Raw genomic sequence first — 10,222 nt, 5'->3', positions numbered from 1 at the left:
TATTTTTGACAATTGCTGATCATAAAAATGATGTTTACCATTCCTAAACAGATAGCTCTCAAAATGGACACTGTTTATCTGAAAAATGATATGGGAACTAGTTGGAACTTTTGGTGGAGATATTTCTGTTTTGAAAAAAAGAGTTTTTCCTTACTCAACTACTTATTTTTGAAATGGCATGATATTTGTACATATATAAATGGCTTGGTCTGTCTTAAATATGAGGAATTTCTAATTTGACTTTAAATTGATCTTTTGGTTTGCTAATAGTTGGAACAATTCTATGATATGGAAATCTCCTTTTCCTAATGCTTTCAATGGATGGCTGAGAAATGCATGTGGGACTTGTTTATATTGATGGGACTTGTTTTTTTTTTGTGATTTGATGGTGTTGCTTATGCTGAGTGCAACATGCAATGGACGCCCTAGGACTAATATTGTGTTTTCTAGTTTTTATACTTCTATGAAGCCCCATGTTCAATGGCTACCTTTTGGACATGGCTCTTTGCCCACTGTTGCTTTCACTTTGTTTTTGGATCATATAGTATTTTGTAGCCCTAGAAATTTTACCTAAGACCTTAACAGGATTTGTCTTTGAGAGCTTTTGTTACTTTAAAAGTGGATTTTTAGCAGTTTACTTCTCTTCTAGGGATGCAATTTGTCAATCACATTGGAGAAGAGAAATCAACATCAATGCAAAGGAAAGTTAAATGTTTGTCACGTCGCCCATGTGAGTATGTAAGCCCATAACAATGCTGTTGTTCAAAATTCACCCAGGGGATTTACTCAAGGTTAATGTATGGTAACAAGTGAATGAGAGGGGGTTTTACAAAGGAGGGAAGGTACATTTTTCAAAGTCCCATGTATCGAAATATTAGATCTTGGGTGGCTCGAGTTATGCGCATTAGCAAGAATAGTATTATTTTCTTACATAGGTCAGTAAGTGTAGAAAATTTTTCTGCAGGCCAACATGTGCAAAACAAAGGATATGTCCTTCTAAAGCATGAAAACTAATTGTTTCTCTTGTTCTTTATTATCTTCTCTAGGTTTGTATTATAAGCAACTATCGAGATGCAATTTTTAGGTAAATATAAAAAATTGTAGGTGGGATTACAATAAACCTAGGTTTTTTAGCACCACTAGGCATGGCTCTGTTGTCATTCTTGAAGCAATGATTTGCATACAATCACGATCATTGACAAGCATTTTGCAAGCTTAATTATGGTCCATGAAGCAACCAGCTAAGGACAACTCGCTTACATGCCCTAGACTTGAGAATTTACATGGGAGCACTCAAGGATAAAGCTATGCCTACAACTTTTATTACACATTGAAGCATTTTCACCTACCACACCTTGTCAACCAAGCCAATTGAAAACTACCAACTTCTCTCACTTGGCTTTTGAAGCCTAAGCGTGGGGCAAGAGCGAGAGAAGGCAGAGGTGCTTGCAGCAACAATAACTTCCATTGCCTAGGACCGCAACATAGCTGTGGTGTCTCGCCTCTCGCGATCCTCTTTATTTCAAACCAACCTCGCCCTCCTCCGATACTGCATCAGCACGTCCTCGACTGCCTGAAAATGGACTAGGCTGCTAAGGTCTTGATTGTGAATTTGGAGGGGCTTTGTTCCTCAATCTCAGAGGAAGACATGCCATGTAATGTGGGCATGTTCAAATCTTGGAATTCGAAAGACGTTGGCAACGGGTTGCGATTAAGTTCTTTGGACAATGCATTAGTTGCAATACACAAGGTTTTGATGCCGAGCACATTCTTATGATGTAGGCTAGTGGTGGATATAATTGTCTTTCTTGTGCACCTCGATGAGTAGCGATTGGACTTGAGGAACCACAGGGTGTGCCCGGGGCGGTCACTTATCAAAAGCTTCCTATATCACGTGCGTTCAAGAGGTTATTAATAATACCTCAATATACATACTATATTTACACTACGTGTCTATTTAAAAAACCCCCACGCCCCTCTGTATGTATACATTTTGATCTTTTAATAATCCTCTCTAGTTAACTCACGTGATAGCATACACATTCTAAAAAGTGACCGCCCCGGGAGGGTGTGATCCATGGCAAACATTGTGCAAGGCTCAATACAATCTGGGAAAAGGTCCCACACTCGAATCCAAGATATCCAATGTTTGGTGTGCTCCTCATAGAACAAAATGTGACCCTTCTTTCGGGAGATGTCGCAGAGACGTCCCTCCATGACTGCCACAACCCATGTCAACATGTTGCACGAGAAGAGCGAAGCTGGCCAAAGCTCCGGCACGAGTGTCCATTCTCTTGGTTGCACACTTTGATCCCAAACCTCGCCTCAGTAATACATGTTATGATGATCATTTGACATTCCCCCAAGAACTATTAATTTGCTACCGCATGCCACAAGGGTAGCACCCACATCACGAGCTTCGCATAAATCGGGTAGACTCTCCCATTGCAAGAGGGGTGAGGCTTGATGGTCAACAACATTGTTGCAACCAATGGATTTATGCGACGTCGGGGTCGATGTTGGCGAGGATGACTGATGTAAAGCGTCACCGATGTTTATCTGGCTTGCTTTTTTGTTATGTCCAATGGCATACAAGTGTCCGGCCAGCATAACGCGACTACTCTTGTCGGAGCTGAAAGGAGGAGCAGGATTGGAGACATACCATTGATGCCAGTGAAGAAGGGGGCCCTTCAAAGTGTCCAAATAGAGAGAGAACATGAGTGAGGGGAGGGGGTCTTTAGCCAGGGGTTCCAAAAACACGAAGAGGGTGCTGCCATTATATGTCTCTACATAGAAAGAGGGGTGGGTATCATGGGGAAAGAGAAGGGGCGGGATCGGCAGGTGGGAGCCCGAGAGAGGGTCCAAGAGTGAGAACTCCAATATCCTCTTGCACTCTACTGGATTAATTGATAACTGCAGGCTTTGGAGGAGCAGCAGAGGCTGACAGACGCCCAGAGACGCTCGCAGGGAAGCCCAATCGATGGCGGAGGAGGAGGTGGCGCGGCGCCAGCTGCGAAGAGAGGCGAGCTTCCATAAGGGCAGTCTGGCCAGGATGCAAAGTGCCACCTCATCAGGAAGGCCCGGCAAAAGCTGATGCTCGGTCTGTAAGCGGTGACGATGGGGAGCCATGCAGCTGAGATAGTGCGTGCAACGAATGGATTATGGGCCTCATTTCTTTTATAGCTTTTCGGAGCAAATGGCTTTTGCGTTTACGCACGTGGGTCAAAAAAGCTCTTTTCAAGTATTTGTTCCTTTTCTATTTAAAAAGCAATCGCACCTTTAGAAATGCAGGGCTCAGGTTTTGTGTAATTCCAATTTCCACCCACAACTTTCGTGTATATAGCCATCACTCTCACAAATTTGCAGCAGATCAAACCAAGCAGCAAATTGTCAACCTCGTCCACTCACTGGGTATGTTGAGCATCCTCTCCACCATATCATCATTCGAATCCATTGATTTCAAAATATGTCCAACATGGCAGCGGCAGGGAAGCTTTAGACTATTTTCACTCGATGCAAAGGCAAGGTCTCTCTCCCTATGTGAAGGCAAGGCCTCTCTTCAAATGCAATCACTAGATGTCATGGGGCTGTTGCTGAAAGATGGTGTGCATTGTAGTGCTTTTGTCGATATTCATGCCAAATGTACTGCCATCGTGAAAGGACAAAAATGGCCTTACACAAGATGTTCACATGTACGATATAATTCACAATGAGAATGCTACTTACCGGATGTTGTTGCAAAAAGATGTGCTTGGCGATGCTTTGTTTAATATGTATGCCAAATGTGGTGTTGTCATCACGAAAGCACGAAAGTTCTTGATGGGCATCCTCTCCAAAAAAAAGTCTATTTGAAGTTTTGAATGTGTTGATTGCACAATATGCCCAACATGCATGTGGCAAGGAGGCTCTTGGCTCCTTTAACCATAGGTGCAGGGAACACCTTTCTCCATGTGGCCCTCAGGACTAAGTAACACCCAGCCTTTAATGGGGGGTGGCAATGGGATCAAGGGACGGGAAGTGGGCGCACAGCAATCGGGGGGATCTGGAGCGTCCGCACTTGAAAACTAAACCTGGACAGGCATGCCCGCCTGGTGGTCCACCTCAGCAAGAACTAAACCCGGATAGGCATGCCCGCCTGGCGGTCCACCTCAACAAAAAACTAAACCCGGACATGCGGGGTTTGGGAGGTAAACATAGACAAAAAAGGAATCCGCACTGGCAGGCCACTCAGTGCTTGGAGGGGATCCCTGTCATTTTGCATGCATGCAGGAGGGGGTTTAGTGGGGGGATGCCGAAGCTGCAATTGCTGATGTGGGAGGTATAGCCCATCCTTAGGACATGCAGGCGGTTGAGGACCAGCAGGTGTTCGTGAGGGGTGTTTGTGTTCGAGCCGAGGTTGGCAAGTGCTGCATTCTGACGTGCTGAACAAAGAGGGGGAAGGCACACTTGTTTGTGATAGTTGCCCGGTATGCATATGCTACTGCTTGTGCTGCATGCATATCCTCTTTCTCTTTTGCCAGACACACACACACATGAATGCAATCGGTTGCTCCACACACACACACACACACACACACACACACACACACACACACACACACACATGTAATAGGTCATCCCCCACACATATACACTCAACCATTTGAATGCATTGTTGTGCTAATGGTTGTGTGCCTGGTAGTAAGCACCCCTAAAAATAGGGAGATCACCCAGAAAAAAGACCACCAAGAGTACTCGTGTGGGAGCTACTTCCTCTCGCATGACACGGGCCAACTCCATGCTTCTCGGAGATTTAGGTGAGAGGAGGGGTAATCCCTCAGGAGATGCAAAGAGTCAGGTACCTGAGCATGTGGATGGGGTCAATGAGGCTCATGAAGAGTTGTTGCCTTCTCAAGAGGAGAGCTTCAACAGCCCCCCCATGTCTCTTGGTCAAAAATTGCCAGCATCTCCGCTGAGAAGAAGCCCGCGGCTGGTCATGCATAATCCGCCCACACCTCCTAGCCTCAACAACCACGCGCGAAAGAAGATGGCTAGTTCAAGTGTTGATAATGCCTCCTACAACGCGGAGCTAAGCGATGATCCTAATGGCATAAAAGAGAAAACACAAGCAAAGAAGGAAGAGGCAACAAACATTGATCCTTGCAAATTCTATGTAGAGATTGAGCTCCCCGATAGAAGACTAGCACGCCAATGTCGCGCAAGCAAGGATTGTCCCTCACGTTCGGCCTTCCTATTCAAGAGATTGAGGATGATGACACATCTCAAGGAGTCTCATGGTATTGACATAGAGATTCCAAAGCGTCCTGGAGGGCGGCCCTTGCACAAAGAGGCAAAGAGAAGAGCTAATTTGCTGCCTAATCCTGAGGTTAAGGCTTGGAAGAAAGCAGCCATGAAAAGGTTCACCGATAAAGATTGGAAGTTCACGCAAACCTGCAAGCGATATCAATGCCTCATGCGCATTCGAGCATTACAAGTATGGAAGGAGCTTGGTGGACAGTACAAGGAGATGGATCAAGCTTCCTTTGTTGAAGAGTTTATTAGTGGGAGGATGAAGCAATCCATGGCGGACAAGGCTCGCCGGCTTGGACAAATTCAAAAGAGAATTGAAGAAGGTTATGATGCACATGTGAGTGTCCTACTTTGTTGCTTCTTTGCCTCATCACATAGAGCATGCATGTGTAATCACTTTTTTCCTTAATGCTATGCGTGCAAATAGAAGAGAGTTCACCATGGCTTGAGGCTGCCTTGGATGACATTGATGAGGAGGATCCCTTCCAGTTTGCTCCAAAGGGTGAGGAGGATCATGATAAAAGTGTAGAGAAGACTGTTGAAGCTATTGATACAAGAGGAGATCTTTCCGAGTCTTTAGGCAACCTCAATCTTGATGAGGTTTCTGGGAGGTGCTTCTACATTTATGTCTCTTCTAAGAGGAGGGTTCATGACTTGCTTGTTCACAAGGATGTCTTGTTTATGTCATTTAAATAATGAGATGCATGCTACCTTTTAGGACCATGTACGTACTTCTCCATCCAAGAAGAAGCTACCAATTTGGAGAGGCAAGACTTCCAACGAGCCTATTGATGTATGATAACCTGATGACTGCTCTTATACGGCCCTTGAGTTCTATGTCTCATATGGACACTTGCGCTTGGAAAAGACAGGGAACGAAATCCGCCCTTTGTCTCTGACATGGAGCAACCGAGTACTTTACAGGTATGATTTAGATAAAGACATTTTCAGATTTTTTGGCTTTCTTGTGCATGACAATCATTACATTGCTGGTTGTGACCTGTTTGCACTAGATTCTCTTCGCATATACCCATCAAATTCAGCTCCATTCAATATGGCATACACGTGGATCATACTACTTAATGAAGCCTCAACAAAGATAATGAATTTGTTTACAATGTAATCTTTTGATGTTGATCCTTTCTTGTGTTTCTTTGTAAAAGTACACGGATTTAGAAGCATAACTTGTGTTTCTTAATAGGTGGATGGAGCACACTATAGCACCACCGGATGTGCTAAATCAAGTTATGTTTTGTCGATTCCATGTGGGTTCCAGTGGCAGAAGCAAGTTTAGGCAAACATGATGGCATACATGTTATGCAAAACTTCTTTGGAGAGAAGGATATAAGCCATTGTGTGCTAACCATTTTTCCGATTGTTATAAGGTCATGCAATGTTACATATGTTACATTTCCCTAATGTGAGCAATGCCCAAAATCGAGTTATGTTTTTCGATTCCATGTGGGTTCTAGTGGCAGGAGCAAGTTTAGGCAAGCATGATGGCATACATGTTATGCAAAACTTCTTTGGGGAGAAGGATATAAGCCATTGTGTGCTAACCATTTTTCCGATTGTTATAAGATCATGCAATGTTACATATGTTACATTTCCCTAATGTGAACAATGCCCTAAAATTTGCCTTCTTGTCTTTGCCAAAGAAAGCATTGGACTTTATGTGTGATGTACCTTTCCACACATATGAAGATAACGGGTCTAGGTGGAAGAAAGCACCAGCTTCTCTTTTATGATTCGCTCGGTTGTAGTGCTCTGATGGATGTTATACCTTTCTTGCACAGGTACTAGCATAATTGTATATTTGGATTTTGCATGTCAGCTATGTCTTGCAAGCACTCTTACATATGATTCATGTAGGGCTATGGAGGCGCTGGGCCATGGAGCAAGCAATCCAGCAGTGAAACGTGCATTGCTCGAGCCATGTACCGAGTTTGAGATTAAAGTGCTACAAGTATGATTTAGGTGTGTTCTTGTGGCTGCTTAAAAACATAGATGCCCTTGATCATGTCATGGATTTGATGCAAGGCCCGCATCAGCTGAATGGGATTGATTGTGGGTTCTATGTCATGGAGGCCATTAGATATATAATATCCTCTTGCCTTGGAGAGAAGAGTAAGGGATGGGTATGGTGCCATAACTCCTATGTGCTTGTCTAGTTGGTGGGTCTCTTCTATGTGCTCTTGTGACGACTGCTTATGTGTTGCGGGTAAGAAAGAAATGGTTTAACCATGATGACATATTGATGCTGAGGAAAAATCTCCATGAATGGTGTCTTGAGGTTGTGGCAAAAGACTAACTTCACTGTTTTGTTTCTTGTTTTGTTGGCATTGCCTTCGTATAGGCAAGTTACTTATGAGGCAAAATCTCCATGGATGGTGTCTTGAAGTTGACTAGCATTCTATGTAAACGTTATTATGAAATTGGGACATGGCAATGTGATATTACTATTACCCAATTTTTCTCGAGTCTTTGCTCAACTCTTTACCCAATCTATGTAAATGTTATCGTGAAAAATTGGGACATGACAATGTGATATTACCTAATCTATGTAAACGACATTATGGTATGACACTTGAGTCTCTTTTCACGTTTACTGTGAGCTCAAGTTTGTATAATTATTATGGCAAGGTTTAGGGTGTATCCAACAAGTTTATGGCAAGTGGTATGCATGAGGCTGCTGCCTCTTATGTGTGGTGAAGTGTCGATGAGGTTATTTCTGATTTATGGCATTATGGGGTTGAAGTTTGAATGATGTCACAGTAAACGGCTCACTTGGTTAAACTGTAAGGGTGTATTTTTTGGAATTGCTGTCGGGTTTATGGACAAGTTGTTTATGTTCGTTCAATTAACGCAAGGTTATGGCAGTTTTGGTTTATATGGCTCTGTCCAGGCAGGTTTAATGTGAAGTCCATTGTTTATGGCAGGTCCAGGTTTAATGTGAGTGTCTATGTCCAGTTGGGTTTTATGGCAGTCGAGGTTTATAGCCAGCTCGGTCCATATGGGTTCATGTTTTATGGCGAGGTCGAGGTTTAAAGCTCCAGGTTTATGGCTGCCGTCATGTTGTATTGCGAGCTCGGTCCAAGTTTTATGGCGAGGTTCAAGTTTTATGGTCGGGGTTTAATGCGAGTCCATGTCTATGTGTCTATCTATGTCTGGCTTTATGGCAGTCAGATTTAACATGAGCTCGGTCCATGTTTATGTTCAAGTGTATTGCAAACTCGGTTCAGGTTTTATGGCGAGGTCGAGTCCATGTTTGTGTTTGAGCTAGGTCTATCTATAGTCCATGTCTTATGGCAGTCCAGGTTTATGGCGCGGTCCATGTTTAGTGTTAGTGCGAGCTCAGTCCGAGCATATATGTTCCAAATTTATGGCTCGGTCTTGGTTGGCACTCCAGGTTAATTACAAGCTCTTATATATGGCGAGGTTTTAATGCGAGTCCATGTCTTATGGCAGTCTAGGTTTATGGCCACCATCCATGTTTATGTCTGGTTATTATGGCAGTCCAGGTTTAGTGTTAGTGCAGCTTGGTTGGTATGGCCATATGCATAGGTTTATGTTCCATGTCTAGGTTTTAATGTGAGTCCATATGGGTTTTATGGCGGTTTATTTGTGAGCTCGGTCCATGGATGTTTAAACATGTTCCATATATGGCGAGTCGAGGTTTAATGTGAGTCCAGGTTTAGTGTTAATGGGTTTATGTTCCATGTTGAGGTTTTTATGCGAGTCCATATGGGTTTTATGGTGGTTTATTTGCGAGCTCGGTCCATGGATGTTTAAACATGTTCCATATATGGCGAGTCTAGGTTTAATGCGAGTCCAGCTGGGTTTAGTGTTATGTTCCATGTCGAGGTTTTAATGCGAGCCCATATGGGTTTTATGGCGGTTTATTTGCGAGCTCGGTCCATGGATGTTAAACATGTTCCATATGGCGAGTCCAGGTTTAATGCGAGTCCAGGTTTAGTGTTAATGGGTTTATGTTCCATGTCGAGGTTTCAATGCGAGTCCATATGGGTTTTATGGCCGTGTTAGTGCGAGCTCGATCCATGGATGTTTTTAAACATGTTCCATATATGGCAAGTCCAGGTTAAATGCGAGTCCAGGTTTAGTGTTAATGGGTTTATGTTCCATGTTTATGTGGGGTATAATTATATGGAAGTCTAGGTTTATTTGCGATCTCGATATGCATATGTGTTATGTTCCAGGTCAAGGTTTTAATGCGAGTCCATGTCTTATGGCAGTCCAGGTTTAGTGTTAGTGCGAGCTTGGTCCATGTTTTATATATGTTCCAGGTCGAGGTTCTCCATGTTTTTTATGGCAGTCCAGGTTTAGTGTGAGGTGCGTATGATGTTGCTGGTGGTGATGGTAATATAAAGGATACATATGAATAATATATGAGGTGTTCGATCATGTGTACAATTGTCACTTTAGCTAATCAATAATTAATAGATCGATTTTAAAGATAAATTTTCTTAGCCAAGCTTGATACAATTGTAAGTCAAAATTTCTACCAAATCCTAATTTAATCAACAAAACTCAAAACCATACGGGCCACTTCAAAAGGAACAATGGTGGAAGAGAAAATGAGAGACGCATCGATTGTGAGCGTCAAACAGATTGGCGACAGAGAGTTGACCCAAATTTATATATTTGCTTTGAATTCTTTGAATTTGCAAACCATTTCCATTCCATGTTATTATGTCTAGGTACCTAGAGATGGTAGTCCAGGTTATGCTCGGTCCATATTTATGTTCAGGTCGAGGTTTATTGCGAGGTGTTTATTGGACGTCCAGGTTTTATGGCTTCGGTCCAACTGGGTTTTTATGGCAGTCCATGTATAATTATGGCAAGTTATGCAAGTCCACGATGCGAGTCTAGGTACATTTGAAAAGTATGCATTCCAAGGAACAACAATAAAACC

At 43.1% G+C, this 10,222-nt stretch overlaps 1 pseudogene; it reads left to right on the top strand.

Moving 5' to 3' along the window:
* Positions 1-5,452: 5,452 nt before the first annotated feature.
* LOC147431341 (uncharacterized) lies at positions 5,453-7,600 on the top strand (annotated as a pseudogene).
* Positions 7,601-10,222: the final 2,622 nt, after the last annotated feature.

This window comes from Adiantum capillus-veneris, chromosome 21 (genome assembly GCF_014529385.1).
Source record: "Adiantum capillus-veneris isolate H3 chromosome 21, ASM1452938v2, whole genome shotgun sequence".
Lineage (NCBI taxonomy): Eukaryota > Viridiplantae > Streptophyta > Polypodiopsida > Polypodiales > Pteridaceae > Adiantum > Adiantum capillus-veneris.
The sequence above is the reverse complement of the archived record's forward strand: the minus strand, read 5'-3'. Positions and strand labels throughout refer to the sequence as shown.